Genomic DNA, 12,428 nt, shown 5'->3' with positions numbered 1-12,428 from the left:
TCCTCCTCTCCTCACTGACTCACCCTGCAATAACCAGAGCACATGATTCCTCCTCTCCTCACTGACACCCTGCAATAACCAGAGCACATGATTCCTCCTCTCCTCACTGATACCGTGCAATAACCAGAGCACATGATTCCTCCTCTCCTCACTGACTCACCCTGCAATAACCAGAGCACATGATTCCTCCTCTCCTCACTGACTCACCCTGCAATAACCAGAGCACATGATTCCTCCTCTCCTCACTGACACCCTGCAATAACCAGAGCACATGATTCCTCCTCTCCTCACTGACTCACCCTGAAATAACCAGAGCACATGATTCCTCCTCTCCTCACTGACTCACCCTGCAATAACCAGAGCACATGATTCCTCCTCTCCTCACTGACTCCCTGCAATAACCAGAGCACATGATTCCTCCTCTCCTCACTGATACCGTGCAATAACCAGAGCACATGATTCCTCCTCTCCTCACTGACTCCCTGCAATAACCAGAGCACATGATTCCTCCTCTCCTCACTGACTCACCCTGCAATAACCAGAGCACATGATTCCTCCTCTCCTCACTGACTCCCTGCAATAACCAGAGCACATGATTCCTCCTCTCCTCACTGACACCCTGCAATAACCAGAGCACATGATTCCTCCTCTCCTCACTGACTCACCCTGCAATAACCAGAGCACATGATTCCTCCTCTCCTCACTGACACCCTGCAATAACCAGAGCACATGATTCCTCCTCTCCTCACTGACACCCTGCAATAACCAGAGCACATGATTCCTCCTCTCCCCACTGACTCACCCTGCAATAACCAGAGCACATGATTCCTCCTCTCCTCACTGACTCACCCTGAAATAACCAGAGCACATGATTCCTCCTCTCCTCACTGACACCCTGCAATAACCAGAGCACATGATTCCTCCTCTCCTCACTGACTCACCCTGCAATAACCAGAGCACATGATTCCTCCTCTCCTCACTGACACCCTGCAATAACCAGTTCACATGATTCCTCCTCTCCTCACTGACTCACCCTGAAATAACCAGAGCACATGATTCCTCCTCTCCTCACTGACTCACCCTGCAATAACCAGAGCACATGATTCCTCCTCTCCTCACTGACACCTTGCAATAACCAGTTCACATGATTCCTCCTCTCCTCACTGACACCCTGCAATAACCAGAGCACATGATTCCTCCTCTCCTCATGACCCTGTAATAACTGAAACTACCTTGTTTTTAAATTGGTTAACCAAATGGGATAAATACATTGCACACAATTCATTCAGATTAAATTCATTTTATTTCTTTTTTTCACAAACTGAAGCATCCTAAAACACACAGCAGACACTGCAGGGAGCCAAAGCACCTCCCACTGTGCAGTTGCCCGCAGCCCTGTACACTACAGTGACCGATTTCCAAGCCAGGTTGGGTTTAAGTGCTTGGAAGTCAAAGAGGCACTGAGAACACGGAGTGGGATTGAGATATTTTATTGATGAGGATGATTAATCATTTAGTCCAACTGAAGTCAGTTCTAAAGAAGTTAATTAATTTTGTTCAGGAATGCCAATCAGGTTGGATTAGATATTAGATGGCAGATGCTTGGAAGAAAGGAAAGGAAGAAAACTTTCCTGGGAGACTTCACTGCTGAAATGAAAATAATTACCAAAGATCATTTACTAACCAACCACTGTATGTCGGAAATATAAAGAAGAGCTCTCACTGTATTTTAAAGGAGCCCTGTAAAGTTTATATATTTAAATATATATTGTTTGCATACCTACGAGCCTCAGTTGAAAATGTTAGCTTTATAGGTGTTGCCTGAACATTTTTATATAAGCTTGGTAACAAAGGGAAAAATAGACTTTTTTACCTTTGTTGCATTACTGTTTTTGCTTCCTTGTGCTAAAACACAGCTTACATACAGTATGGCAGCACAGGCGGTTAAACTATTTGTGCTGCAACATACTGCATATATTACATATAGAATAGGGTCAAAAATGAAAGTTCTAGGGGGGTTCCCGAGTGGCGCGTCCAGTAAAGGCACTTCGCATGGAGTGCAGGATGCACCCTATAGTTTGGAGTCGCCAGTTCAAATCAACGCTATGTCACTGCCGATTGTGACTGGGAGTTCCCAGTGTGTGGCGCACAATTGGCCAAGCACTGCCCGGGTTTAGGTCGGCTGGGGAATCCTTGGCTCACCGTGCACCAGTGACCCCTGTGGCTAGCCAGGTGCCTGCAGGCCTGCCTGTGTGCAACTCAGAACTGCATGGTCCTCCGACACTGTACTTCGCTGTAGTAGCTTCACGGCGGGCTTGCAGTGTGAAAAAAAGTGCGGATGGCTGACGGCACACGTTTCGGAGGATGCGTTAGTGCGAGGGTTGCAGTGGTGAATTAAAATCGGGTGAAAAATAATTGCAGATTCCAAATTAATAAAATAAATAAAATAACAAAAGTTCTTGTATATTTCAGCTGTTCATTTCCATATGGGATTTCATTTGGGAAGTGCGGTTGCACATTGATTGTGTATGTGTATTCTGGTTCATGAAGCAGGGTTACTCGTTCCAATCGAGATCTGCCTTTAATGATCCATGTGTTTATTTTGATGCTAGCTTGGGTGATGTTGCACATATGTGCTTTTAGCCTCCTCTTGTTCTCAGTCAGGATGTAGCCAGATGTGTGTGGGCAATCTGTCTGAGGTGTGTGTCAGGCCTGGCCGGGATCAGAAAGGAAGTCTCTCCAACCAGCCACTGCTCTGAAAGCTCATCCATCACACTGCTTGTCACTAACAGGAAGAGCTTCTGGAAGGGGATCTCAGTGCCCTTCACACAGCTACTGCAAAACGACACCCAGGTTCAGTGACCAAGGCACCTGTCTGTCTGCTGTGCCAAAAGGTCATCAAATATTGTTTTTTACACTGGTTTCGGTGCTAATTTTAAAGTACTGACTAAGCTAACGCAAGCCAGTAGTTTAAACTGAGCACAGACACCAGGATCAGAGGACAGAGCTGAAAATTATCATTATTATTATTATTATTATTATTATTATTATTATTATTATTATTATTATTTCTTAGCAGATGCTCTTATCCAGGGTGACTTACAGTCGTAAACAAAGATACATTTCAAGAATTACAGTACTAAGTATTAATACAATTAAGAGCAAGATAAGATACAATGACTTCGGTTCTAGCAAGTACAAGTATATGACAAAATACGATTCAATAAGGGAGCAGATAACAGTGTCAGTGATCGTTACATCAGGATATAATTAAATACAAAATACTACAGATTAAATAACACTTGACAGATTACAGTACTCTAAAGTACAGGATTAAATGCAGTAAAATAGGGAGCAGATAAGAGCAACTAAAGCGCATTTAAGGAAGAGTGATAAAGTGTCCAGAGGGAAAAGAGGTGTTCTACAGGTGCTGTCTGAAGAAAATGAAGTGGAGACGAATTTAGGAAACATTATTTCTTACCCAGAGAGTGGTAAGGATATGGAATGGTTTGCCAAGCCATGTTGTTGATGCTAAATCAAGTTTTGAGATCAACCAACTAATATTATTATTTATTATGGGCAGCAGTGTGGAGTAGTGGTTAGGGTTCTGGACTCTAGACCGGAGGGTTGTGGGTTCAATCCCCAGTGGAGGACACTGCTGTTGTACCCTTGAGCAAGGTACTTTACCTAGCTTGCTCCAGTAAAAACCCAACTGTATAAATGGGTAATTGTATGTAAAATAATGTGATATCTGTATAATGTGAAATAATGTATAATGTGATATCTTGTAACAATTGTAAGTCGCCCTGGATAAGGGTGTCTGCTAAGAAATAAATAATAATAATAATAAATTATTTATTTCTTAGCAGATACCCTTATCCAGGGCGACTTACAATTTTTACAAGATATCTGGAGATTTTACTGGAGCAATCTAGGTAAAGTACCTTGATCAAGAGTACAGCAGCAGTGTCCCCCACCTGGAATTGAACCCACGAGTCCAGTGCCCTAACCACTACTCCACACTGCTGCCCCTACTAGGAGCACTGGGGGGCCAGATGGCCTCCGACAATATTTAGACATCTAAATCTAACCCAGAGTCAGCTCGATCTTTTACATAGTGATAATAGCCATATTTATTTATTTTATAAACATGATAATCCAAACACAATCCTCACCTCTGGAATATTCACATGGAGTCCCCGGCTTCACTACTTCCAGACAGACTCCGGGTCGCATGAACAGACCTACGAGAGCAGGAATTTCCCTGCTCTTAAATGCGTCTTGATGAAGATTAAAAAAAATGTTTAAAAAATCCCCTAAATGTCTTCAAAAGTTGTGACTGCATCTTATTTGCACAAAAATGCCAAGTGCTGATAACCCGTCCCATTTGCATGCTGACTTTCGTTTTGTATCCAAAGCCTCATTGGCAGCCCCCGTTCTGGTATGCGGGTTGTAGTGGTCACTTATCGCGTGCTTGTTCTTTATCTCGGCAGGGGAATGTGTCTCGTTTCCCTGCCACTGAAATATGATGCCTGTCAGGAATGGCCCTCTCGCATTCCTAACACTGATGTAAATCTTTTAAGAAACAGAGTCAATGAGAAACTGTTTTCAGATATGCCTTTAGCATGTTGCAATGGTAATGGGATTTTGTTAAAAGTTTAGAATGTATGAAGCGGGATTGGACTGTGGCTGGATTTAAGTTATGATGTCATGTGTAGGGTGCAACCTGTTCTAAGTTACTGTTTGAGTTTCTAATAGTTATTTTTTTAAATCAAATGAGCACCAGAGTTAGAGCATGTGTTCCTAATTAGAAAAGTAATTTAACAGTGGCGTAAGGTTTAAGGTACAGCTGATAGTGGCCTTAATATCGCCATGTACTGTAAATCTCCACTGTATTCTCCAGGCAATGATGTATGCTTCGCTTTTCATCTGCTATGAAGAAATCCCAGCCAAGCAGCGCAGTGCACGTCCCGTATCTTCTGATGACAAGAATGCCTCCACCCCCTGTCTCAATTTGTGATTTGAACAAGCCTCTGCACCAAGCACTTTCACACTGATTTAGTGTAGCACGCCGGCCTATGTTATTATATTTGAAAACATGTTAATACAAGGTCCAAGCTGCCCACAAAAGTATGCAACATGAAAAGAAAATGTCGACTTTTTTCCTGTTTAAACTTAAACATTTTGAATATGGTAAACTGTCGGCATTGCGCTCACAGTCGCGCTAAGCAGACACCATGTGTATTGATGACAAAAAAAAATGAAGTCTGATTTTTTTCAGGAGATTCCATTTAGAATCTTTGTCCTTTAAGAACACATTAAAAGACATATTTAGGACTAAAGGCTCAAAGCTATTCACTCCAATTCATCATTAGCACAATTTTTTCAGAAACGAGAAACGCACCCAATGAAGTTACCAAACCAGAAATAAACAGCAAAGACTTTTAATTCAGGGGCTCGAATATGATGTTGTTTCCTATTCGTTTCAGATGTTTCATTAGTGTTCTTTCCATTCAAAAAAAAAAAAAAAACTGTGCTAATGTTGATTTGGAGTACACAGCTTTGAGAATCAAGCCCACAATATACATTACAACTGCTGTTACATACATCTCCAGAACATGTATACACGTTTCTGCAAACTACTGTTTCCCTTTGCTCTGAGGTACGCCAAGCCTTCTGGAATGAACACACAGTTAGTAAACAGCTGGTAACCATCACACTTCAGCTTTTAAAGGTCACCATACAAGTGGAAGTTATCTCAAGAACAATTTAATGATGTGACCCGTCAAACAACAATAGAACTACAGTGTTTTGCCAGTTTCTAGTGTTTCTTTATACAGCTGGAAACATGTTAATATTAGGAGTGCCGCCAATTCATTTGGAATCAAAATGGGTTTGGTGGACTGTGCTTACCACAGTAAGAATGAGAATAAGAATAACAACAATGATGTTTCAAACAGTTTAAAATGATCCCAAAGCACCTTCAAATACCATTATATTCGTTTGTATTCTCTTTCCCTTGCCTTAATCAATTAGGGCGCTTTCTCACTTGGTTTGCACGTTATTTACGTGCTGGAAGACTGGTTCTAGGTTCTGTTGGGCCCGAAATGAAGGTATAAATGAAGGAAACCATACTGTCTAATCAACTGAATACACCTGTGTCACAAAGACGGCCAGAGTGGGTGGCGTCAGACCGGAAGCAGGAAGGAATACACACACAGACAGACGGCGATGGTGAGCTGAGTGCAATGGCTGCACTCAGCGTTTATTAACAAATAAAAGGTTTTAACACAAAACAAAACAGGACACGGCACTACACGCCAAAATAAAAAGACAAACAAAACGGACTACACAGACAAACAAACACGGTGAGCAGATACTCTAACTATTATTATTATTATTACCACTATTCTCTTTACCTCCGTCTCCAATCCCGTTCTCCACTCACCGAACACCTAACCCCGAGTGCAAGAAATGTGTGTCTATTTATACTGTTTGTGCTGGGATTCAATTACTAATTAATTATTCACTTGAATCCCAGCACGTGAATTCATTACGTGAAACCCTGTGTTCACATATTATATTTTAAATGCACGTGCGTGATGTGCAATCCCGTGCCTAAATACAAATATACAATTTAAACACACGTGAAACACAGACCCGTTTATATCCCGTGTACCAATCTATACACCAACATTAACATACGCACGCAACATACATACACAGAACACACAAATGCACACAGGGGCGGGGCACTTTGCCACAACCTGCCAAAAAAAAGGACCAGCAGACTGAGGCAAATGAAAGTTACAGAATTATTCAGACCATCAAAACCTTTAGCTGGAGCATTGCGTGCTTTAAATTGTCGCAGTTAAGCAAATTAACCTCATGCTTGATGTTTCTTCTATTTCGTCAGTAAGGGCTGGAGATCCTGTCTATGTTGTTAAGCAACTAAGAACTTTCATTTTATTAATTTCAATTACACATTATTACAATGCCTTAACAGCAAGTATCAAAGTGTAGAAACATTTTACTGAATTTTTGATGGTTCCTAAAGTTGTATAATGTGTCAAAGTTGTACTAAATTGTATTCTTTGATGATTTTCAAAGTTTAGTGTATGGTATATATATGGTGCAGTAGGCCAGGTCAGCAGTGCGGGAAAGTCACGCTGTCACATGGTTTGAATGGAATGAGGAAGGCTGTTCTTTGCTAGCAGTTAGGATTCTCCAGTCAAGCTCAAAGCAAGTTCAAAACCAGGTGAACTAAAATAAATATTACAAAATAAAGAATGACTCGATATGGGAGTATCAGCCCATATGGAACAAAAATATATTTTTTATATATAATAAGAAATGTATGATACTTATATTTTACCAACATCATTCTTGAATTAAATAGAATATATTAAAAATATATCACCAAGATACACCAAAAATACCTTTTCTAGATATGAAAAATATATGATATATGTTTTATGTATTTAAAATACATAAATGTGTATATATGTTAAATATATTATTAATGATTTTAAATATAAAGTAAATATATTGAGAAATATACAATTCATATGAGAAAAATACGTTATGTATACATTTGAAATATAATATATGTACTTGTGTATGGCACATAATAAAAAAACAAATAATTATTCTGCAGCCAAGCAGGCTACTAAACTCCCAAATGAACAATAAACATGTAAAACAAATAAATATATTGATTCATATTACATTTAAAAAAAGGCGAATACATGTTTCAATACAATTAAATCTATAATGTATGTACTGTATATATTTAGTTAATGTTCTTATCAATGTTTAATCAAGGTCAACATCACATATTAGCATCATTATACGCTTCAGGGAAGCTTATGAATACATTCTTAATGTATTTTTATTCAGTTCCAAAATATTTACACAAATTTGTTGCTTAATATAGTTTTTAATATATTTAAACAGCATCCATAAATAATGTTTTTAAAATGTATGACGAATGTAAGGCAAAAACATAATATATTTTAAATGTATGGTAAGTTTGTTGCAAATATATATTTGTAACAATATATTGTAAAATATATTTTTAGTCAGTTAAATAAAATAAATTAGTAATGTATAAAAATATATATTACACATATCTTGTGAATTTGGAATATATTTTAAATATAATTCAATCTGTGAGCCATTTATTTATTTTATATGTTGAAAATATATGGTAAGGTTATTATTCATATATTTAACATGTTTCCCATTCATAAAAAAATATATCTTTCCACATGGGAGAACCCAGCATATCTCCCAATGTCTAAACTCATCATAAGAAGATAAGGAAAAGGAGGAAAACTGGCTTTTTACCATTTTAAGACCTACATTTAAAATGCACGGCTATGTATTTATATTGATTTTGTATTTATTTAGAGTGGCCAGTTATATTTCCCCCATGTTTCCCCTGAATTCCACTTGCAGCAATTATCCACAACAGCTCATGAAAACTGCAGATAAAAAACTGCAAATTACACGTCAAACAACAGTAGTCAAAACCAAGCCCAATTACAGCACTTTCTTTTTTCACATATGGTACCAGTTTGCGGCCTCTGCTGCAAAATGAACCACGGCCTTCAAGATGAAATTGAATTCATGCGATGCAAAAGTCAACAAGAACAGAGAGTGAGATAGAAACACAGAGCATCTAGGACTTGCGGGGCAAGATGCTGTTTTGCTTGCTTTCATGTTTGGTTTGGGGGCTTCAGCAACCCTTTGATGCCAAATGTAATTGAAAATTGTGCTGCAGTACGGGGTAAAGTACTGAGAATTAACACTCCTTAAAACATCAAAGGTATTTGAAAATATTTAGATTGTGGGAATGTGGTCCAAGTGGTGGTATTTTTACCACTGAAATCCTTGTTGTAGTTAAAAAAAAACAAGAAGTTTCATTGAGAAAAAAAAACAAAGCTATACTTTTATTTAATTCATCAGGAAATCGTGAAGGTGGATTAAAAATACCTTTATTGCACGTGCTTTACAAAGTTTCCTCTGCTTACTCTGATAATATTTGTTTTCATGTCACTCTTGATAAATCACAGCTGTTGGGCTGGATCTTTGCTGTAAACGACACAGTCGCCAAGTGACTGGGAGCACACCTGACAAGGGGTGAGCAGTGTCAGATTTTCAGCTTCAACCAGCTGTTTACACTTCCACATTAACCCTTTAATGGTCAATTTACCTGGAAGAGAACCGCTGGTCTGGCAGTTGAACATTAAAATACAGCACACAGCCAGTCCACTAGCTGCTCTGCAGCTGAACCTACCCTAAGACTGCCGAGCCAAGAATCCAACACAAAACACTGTGTGAAGCAACAGGTTTCAGAGTCCTGGTCTCAGGCAGGCTGGTTTCTCATACAGTACAGGAAGGTCAGTCAAAAAAGGGTAGGAAAGACGTTTAAAATAAAAATCATTTGCTGTATAAATAAGTCTGGGAATAAAAAAAAGGCATGCATAAAAGTAACTATAATTAACTATACTGCATGGGTTTTAGAACTGTAACTATTATTAAGTAAACATAGAGAAACAGCTTATACAGGTAACAAGGTCATTCCCTATAAGAAAATATGATAACTGCAATATCAATAAGTGGCAGACAATTCATTATTATTATTATTATTATTATTATTATTATTATTATTATTATTATTATTATTATTATTATTATTATAAGTAGTAGTAGTATATTAAATACATGCATACATGCATACATAATAATAAGAAGAAGAAGAAGAAGATGAAGAAGAAGAAGAAGAAGAAGAAGAAGAAGAAGAAGATGAAGAAGAAGAAGAAGAAGAAGAAGAAGAAGAAGAAGAAGAAGAATAGCTGATACTGGTTGAGGGACCCATTTTCCCTCCAATTCATTGACTGAGTTTTGGATGATATGAAGGTGTGTTTGTGTTTATTAAATCTTGACTACAGTCCCCAGTTTCAGATCTGCGAGTTGAGAGTTAAAAGAAAACGAGAGTGAGAGATAAGACACAAGTTTTTAATGAAAGAGCACCACAGACTACACGAGATGAGATCACTTATAAAACGAGAGATAACTGGCACATTCACTGACAAGTAAAACTAACCAAAACAACCCATTATTTTACCCATCTTGAGGGACGTAGCTTTGGGTTTTACAGTTCTGCAGAATGTGTTTTTTTTAATGATTTGCAAGTGTTTTCTTTTCTCTTTTAATTATACTGTGCTACGAATCTAAGTAAGGTTATTATTTTGTCCTAAACAAACAATTGTTTTCCATTTTCGCACAATCCCATGGATTCGTTTTTTTGCTCAGCATTTCCATTATATATATATATATATATATAATAACTGCACTTTAAATATGAAAATCTATAAAAAAAAAAAAATATATATATATATATATATACAGTATATACAGTGCCTTGCAAAAGTATTCAGACCCCTGACCAATTCTCTCATATTACTGAATTACAAATGGTACATTGAAATTTCGTTCTGTTTGATATTTGATTTTAAAACACTGAAACTCAAAATCAATTATTGTAAGGTGACATTGGTTTTATGTTGGGAAATATTTTTAAGAAAAATAAAAAACTGAAATATCTTGCTTGCATAAGTATTCAACCCCCACACATTAATATTTGGTAGAGCCACCTTTCGCTGCAATAACAGCTTTAAGTCTTTTGGGGTAAGTATGTACCAGCTTTGCATACAGTGTCGGAGTGATTTTGACCCATTTTTCTTGGCAGATTTGCTCCAGGTTGTTCAGGTTGGTTGGACGACACTTGTGGACCGCAATTTTCAAATAGTGCCACAGATTCTCAATGGGATTGAGATCAGGACTTTGACTGGGCCAATGTAGGAAATTCACCTTTTTGTTCTTGAGCCACTCCAATGTTGCTTTGGCCTTGTGCTTGGGATCATTGTCCTGCTGAAATGTGAATTTCCTCCCAAGCTTCAGTTTTTTAGCGGACTGAAGCAGGTCCTCTTGCAGTATTTCCCTGTATTTTGCTCCATCCATTCTTCCTTCAATTTTAACAAGATGCCCAGTCCCTGCTGATGAGAAGCATCCCCACAGCATGATGCTGCCACCACCATACTTCACTGTAGGGATGGTGTGTCTTGAGGCATGGGCAGTGTTAGGTTTGCGCCACACATAGCGCTTTGAGTTTTGGCCAAAAAGCTCTATCTTGGTCTCATCTGACCACAAAACCTTTTCCCACATCACAGCTGGGTCACTCTCATGCTTTCTGGCAAACTCCAGACGTGCTTTCAGATGATACTTTTTGAGTAACAGCTTCTTTCTTGCCTCCCTCCCATACAGGCCAGTGTTATGCAGAGCTCTTGATATGGTTGACTGGTGCACCATTACTCCACTTCCAGCCACTGAACTCTGTAGCTCCTTCAAAGTGATTGTTGGCCTCTCTGTGGCTTCTCTCACAAGTCTCCTTCTTGTTTGAGCGCTGAGTTCTGAGGGACGGCCTTTTCTTGGCAGTGCCTGGGTGGTGTGATGCAGCTTCCACTTCCTGATTATTGATCCAACTGTGCTCACTGGGATATCCAAACACTTGGATATTATTTTGTACCCTTTCCCTAATCTATGCATTTGTATTACTTTATCTCTAACTTCGGTAGAATGCTTTTTGGTCTTCATTTTCCTTCAGATTCACAGCCTGACCAATGATCCTTCAACAGTGGGGTTTTTATCCAGAAAATGTGACAGCAACTTTAATGGTTCACAGGTGGAGGCCAATGGTAAGGTAATTGTGTCCTCGTTAGGGCAATTTCTTTCATCGGTGTAAACTGGGAGCTTCCACAGCACAGGGGTTGAATACTTATGCAAGCAAGATATTTCAGTTTTTTATTTTTCTTAAAAATATTTCCCAACATAAAACCAGTGTCACCTTACAATAATTGATTTTGAGTTTCAGTGTTTTAAAATAAAATATCAAACAGAACGAAATTTCAATGTGCCATTTGTAATTCAGTAATATGAGAGAATTGGTCAGGGGTCTGAATACTTTTGCAAGGCACTGTATATATTGCAAAACGATTTCACCTGAATAGAGTATTCTGCATATGTACACCAGCCAGACTGTCACAGTACAGTTGTTGTTTTTTTGTTTTTAGATGAATTTCAGTGCAGTGATATTAAAAGAATACACGCACCTGATGCTTAAAGTCACATCATGTTACACTTCTAGAAATGTCAGCTGGCGATGCACGTAGCTGGCAATCGACCAGCAGGGCTGGATCATATTTTACAATCCCCAAAAGGCTGCGAGTAACAGTCTCTCAGCATTGATGTATTGTTTTTGAACCTGATCACACATTTTCTTCAATGTAAGTTTCGGGAGTGCGGTTCAGTGCTCAGTTTACAGGTCAGGCAGTGACTGACTGACTGTCACTGCAGGTGCCGGC

General features: G+C 38.7%; 1 protein-coding gene across 3 annotated transcripts in view; it reads right to left on the bottom strand.

The window, feature by feature from the left end:
* The window catches only part of LOC117416057 (cGMP-inhibited 3',5'-cyclic phosphodiesterase 3A-like), a 113,466-nt gene that overhangs the window by 87,867 nt on the left and 13,171 nt on the right, over positions 1-12,428 (bottom strand). The window contains exon 1 of one of the 3 annotated variants that reach the window (XM_034027089.3): positions 4,176-4,827. The exons of the other annotated variants lie outside the window; for them this stretch is intronic. The gene's annotated coding sequence lies outside the window, so the exon portion shown is untranslated. Of the gene's footprint in view, positions 1-4,175; positions 4,828-12,428 lie in introns of those variants that run through there. 3 annotated transcript variants of the gene reach the window in all.

This window comes from Acipenser ruthenus, chromosome 7 (genome assembly GCF_902713425.1).
Source record: "Acipenser ruthenus chromosome 7, fAciRut3.2 maternal haplotype, whole genome shotgun sequence".
In the NCBI taxonomy this organism is placed as follows: domain Eukaryota; kingdom Metazoa; phylum Chordata; class Actinopteri; order Acipenseriformes; family Acipenseridae; genus Acipenser; species Acipenser ruthenus.
This window is presented reverse-complemented; position numbering and strand designations above follow the sequence as displayed.